Raw genomic sequence first — 5031 nt, 5'->3', positions numbered from 1 at the left:
GCCCCTCCCCGCGCGCGCCTGCCCGGCGGAACTGCGCGGTGCCTTAAAGGGGCCGCTCCCCTCTCACCCCCCCCACCTTTTTTTTTTTTTTTTGGTGTTAATTGTTTTGTTCTTTTTGTGCCGATAACTATAAACCTGCGACTCCGCGCATTAAAATGAAGCCCCCCGCATTGCCCAGGGGAAGGGAAGGCGGGAGCCCCTTCCCTCGGGGTGTTTGCCCAAATACATCCCCACCCGGTGAACTGGAGGAAAGGCGTTTGCCCGGGTCGGGGCAACGGGCGCCTCTGGTGCTCAGCGCGTACAAATAAAGCTAAAGATGGAGAAGGATAATGCGATTTTGGGGTAGAAGCCTGCCCGAGCTGACGGCAGGCCAGCAAGGCGCAGAGAGGGCCGCGTTGCCCTCCCACGCTGTTTATAGGGGCAAGAAGCCGTGGCTGCGTTGTTTCCCCTGCCTTTCCATAGAAATAAAGTAGCTACGGCCAAATCACGTTCGGGCAGTGAAAGCTCTCCCCACCTATAGAAGCATCTGTTAAGACACCGGACGCATTTTACACGCAGCGCTGCCTCGGAGGAGCGAGCCCGCGAGCGGACGCTGGGCCTGGGGGGAGCCCAGGGACACCTCTCCGCCTGTAGGAAAAGTTTCTTCCAGCCTTTCGGCCCTGGTCACCCTCGGAAGCAAAATACTGGGGAAGAGGGAGGTTTGTATGGCACGTGAGGGTAATGCGAGATAGGGAGATCTGCATTTCACCCCTGCTGCCCGAGATTCCCTAGGAACGGCTCCTGGCGCCAGCTTTGGTTGTTAGTACCAAGCTGTAGGACAACACCTAACACAAGCGTTATTGCAGACACAGACACGGCAGCCTTCTGACACCAGACAAAGCACCGTCATCACAATAGCTGTGGGCCAGGCAGAGCTTTTGTGCTTTTCATTGAAACGTTTTATTAAACTCACTTCAGTGCTGGCACGCTCTCAGGACTGTCACGCAAAGATACAGGACGTGAGATTTTAAACAGGCATCAGCTGAGCGTTAAATATGTGAGAATATTTACACAGCTGGTTTTATAAAGGTGCGTAACTCGAATGGGAACCTACTGCACCGAAGGAGGGAGGAAGGACACAGACCCGAGGCTCGCTTTGCACGTGCCGTCGTAGCTCCTGCGCAGCATGTCCTGACTAGGTAGAGAAGGAGAGGAAGGTAAAGACCTCTTGCATGGTGGAGCACACATCGTAGTTACTTTACTTGTCCTCTACCCCGCAGGATGGATCTAGACAAGATCTGGGTAAGAAAAGAGATGGGGAGCTGGACGTGAACTGTTCCCAGGTGACAAGAGCCTGTTTCCTGCCCATCCTCGAGGGCCCAACCCCATAATTGCACAAAACGCCTCATTCCTTGAGCTCACTATCCCACACGGGCCAAGGGCATGAATTGTTTGGCTCTCCTGTTGATCCTTAGGGCTCAAGGATTAAAGAGCATGAGGTTTTAGAGAGGTCGACTGACTTACCGGTAGCTTCCCTGTCACAGCGACTACCTGGTCGAGGACACGCAGCAGGCTCTGATGTGGTGCTGCCCCGGTATCGAGGAGAATCATCAGAAAAAACTTTTATTGTAATGCTGAAGGTTATTCATTACAGGACCAATATCCTGCCCGCCTGCAAACAGCTGTGCGGCAGTGTGAAAGTTGGGGCGGTAAGCGGGTAGGAGAGCAAAAGGTGTTTCTTTCTACTGGGGAAGGTTGTTTTCAGTCACTGCCTTGATAGTGCAGCAGTGGGGCCGATAAATCCAGAGCTTCTCAGGTGAGGGTAGGTGGTATCAGCCCGCAATAGCTGAGCGTTTCCAAATCAAATAAGATCGTCGCAGCCTCTGAGCAGGAGATACCGCAGTTCCGTCTCCCCGTCTCCCCTGATCCATGTTTACAAGATGGTGTGGGCTGGAAGCAAAAGATTTGGCATTTACAGGTTGCACGAGGATGACAAGTAATTCCACAAGAATCCACTGACAAGCTCTGTAAACCTTCCTGGAGGGCAGAGGGGTAACTGGGGTAAGCTTAAGACCCAGCTGAAGAAAGCTTGCAGCAATGAGCCCAGCAAAAGCAGTGCAGCTGTTAGATGTGCCCCGACTTCTGCGCTCGCAGGCGGGCAGAAACCCCCTTACCCGCAGCAGGAGACGCACGAAGGAAAATCGGTTGCCTGGCCTTAAGCGGCATGGCACGTGTGTCTGTAACATGGCAACACGCGTCAATAAACGCTCAAAATACATAGATGCTTGGATTAGAGAGCTGTGAACGTAAGCACTATTGGCACTGTACGTTTTACCACCACAAAGCCACACTGGGGGGTTTCAGAACAAGCAGCGTGGAAGGCACGAGCCTCTTCACAGAAATCCCTTTTCCCCAAACTAGGTTTCAAGTTCAGAGAAAAACAGAACATGAGTTGCAGTTACGGGCCATACAGCAGGGAACGAGGAAAAACACTTAGGAAGAGGAAGCATTCAGAAAATAATCCTAACTTTCTTGTTATAAAGCAAGCAAGGCCAGCCCAGGATGCGGGCACCCACCGGAATGTGGGTGTGCAATGCTCATTGCTGAGCTTTGCTAAGCCGGGAGCAGCAGCTGACAGAAGAGCGTGCCGTTGGCATTCAGAAGCGAAGTTCTGTAACCATCTCTGTAAGGGTCAAAGAATGGTAAGAGCAGTTTACAGCCGACAGCAGAAGATGGCTTTTTAATTCTAAGATCCTGTAGCAGCCTGAAGAGAACTCCAAGTGACTTGACAGCAGAGCCAGCTCACAGTAAAAACCATCAAAAGAATGTTTTATTGGTCTCTGTAGAACTCTAAGTATATGAAGGTATCCCTGTGCACAGCATAAACCGAAATACATGGAGCCCTTCAGAGTCGCACACCCGAGGAGGTACTTTTTATGGTTCCTCTACTGACTTAAATCCCACCATCGTGTATTTTAAAGCTTCACAAATGAAGCTACTAGAATCAAAGCAGATGAGCGTGTGTACAAGCCTAAGCTGTCACACGTAACTAATCTTCCATACCTAACAGTTAATTTGAATTTACCTGCTATATGTCCAGAGGGGCATATCTTGTATAAATATCCTATCTGGAAATTATTGTCCACTCGGAAGTCTTTTCCCCCAAGGTTCTTGGAAACACTGGGATATCAGGCATTGGTGTTGGTAGCTTCCGTTGCTGCGGCTGTAGTGGCACGAGAGCTGCAAGGGAGAAATTAGTAGGGATTTTGCAGGGTTCAGGCTTAGAAACATTAAGCTATTTCAACAACATGGAGCAACGATGCCCTTTAAAGCACCTGGTTTGCAAGTGGCGGGTGCCCCGGCCTTGGCGTCAGAGAGGGACAGCACATCAGTTGATTCCATACCAGAATTCTGCTTCAGCCCCTGAGCTGGCCAGACACTGGCTTTAGCGCTAGGCTGTCCTTTCGTCTTACTCTGAATTGCAAACCCGATCGATGGCTCTTTGTACTTTTGGACTTCCCTCAAAGCATTGCCACACGTTCAAGCGGGTCCGTTCCCCACTAGTGTTCCTCTCCTCTGCACAGGTTTTGGAATGTTTCCCATGAAAACTAAGGTTGGGAACATGAAAGCAGAACATTACTAATAATGCCCAATAATTTTCATCCTCATTATTTAGCCTTTTGCCAGGGAGCTAAAGAATTTAATATGCGTTTAAGACAACGAAACAGAGATCACAAGAGGCTTTGGCACTGATATATACGGAAAGATACCAGTCTTAAATCAGCAATATTGGAGGACCATAAAAGATTCTTTTCCCGTAATACGCTAGAACTTGGACGTGGTTGACATTCTCTTGGGATTCCCACTCATGCTGGGGCGTGAGCGCTCATGGATGACCTCCACACTTACAAGAAAAAGTGCTTTAAATGAGATGCAATAAACCAACCTGCACAATTACTGATACCCATAAATGAATCATTAAAGAAATCCATACTCAAAACAACATTCCAGCTGTATTAGTGTGAGAACACAATAGAGCTCATCCCCTCACAGCTAATATTGTATTACCCAATATGAAATAACAATCATCTGTACTTTTTTTCCTAGAAAAGTAAATTAATTCTTGAAACATGATTAATTTATTCTTCCTCATACTTCCCCCCATCCTTAAAGGTGGTACAGCCATAACTTGTGACCTCATCTGAGCTTTACTCCATGAATTGCTGGGGATTGTTGAAGGAAATTAGAGTTCTCTCATAAGATATATCCAGCTTTATGATTGAGCAACGGTTACAATAAGCTCTCTGCGTGAAAAGCTTTAGTAATGGCATTCTCAACAAAATTCGGCTTGCAAAATAATAGTTTTTGTAAATACATTATCTTTATGAAGATTTTAACAGAAATACAGCAAGTCCTGTAGATGACAGATGTTATGATCTTTAAGCCCTACTGCCCTGGGAGGAGTTTAAATAGAGCGTCAAGTACAAATATAAACTAAACACAAAACTGGAACAGCTTACTTTCTGCCGAATCCCCTTTTTCTACTGCAAATGCATGGCTTTGTTTTGCTTTGCTTCATCCGCTGCTTTGATTCAATATCCAGAGCAATATAATAACCTCCACCAAAGCCTCACTTCACTCTTCATAGTTAGCGGATTCTTTAGCTTGTAAATATGCTGAAAGAAAGCTAAACCGGACAAATAAAAAAGCCCAAGCCGAATAATGCTCACGAAGTACTGCGGCAGCACCCTCTACCGGTCAGTTAACGCTGATACAGAGACCTGAGGAAATTTAAAAGCCATTTCAGGTGTTGCACCCAAGTCATTTGCAACTTAGGCGCTATTTTCCTAATTAAAAAGAAAAAGAAAATCCATCTGTGAAAGCCAGGCCATAGAAACCTAACACTAGGAAACGCAAGGAAAAAAAACCCAACCAGGTTCGTGTTATGACAATCCTCCCAAAAAGCTAACAAAGTTATTTCGGTAGCAGTAGGCAAATTTTCAGTCCCAAGTTTAAACAGAGCAGCCAATAATCACAACTTGAAGGAAGAGC

This window comes from Phalacrocorax carbo, chromosome 5 (assembly GCF_963921805.1).
Source record: "Phalacrocorax carbo chromosome 5, bPhaCar2.1, whole genome shotgun sequence".
Classification (NCBI taxonomy): Eukaryota; Metazoa; Chordata; class Aves; order Suliformes; family Phalacrocoracidae; genus Phalacrocorax; species Phalacrocorax carbo.
The sequence above is the reverse complement of the archived record's forward strand: the minus strand, read 5'-3'. Positions refer to the sequence as shown.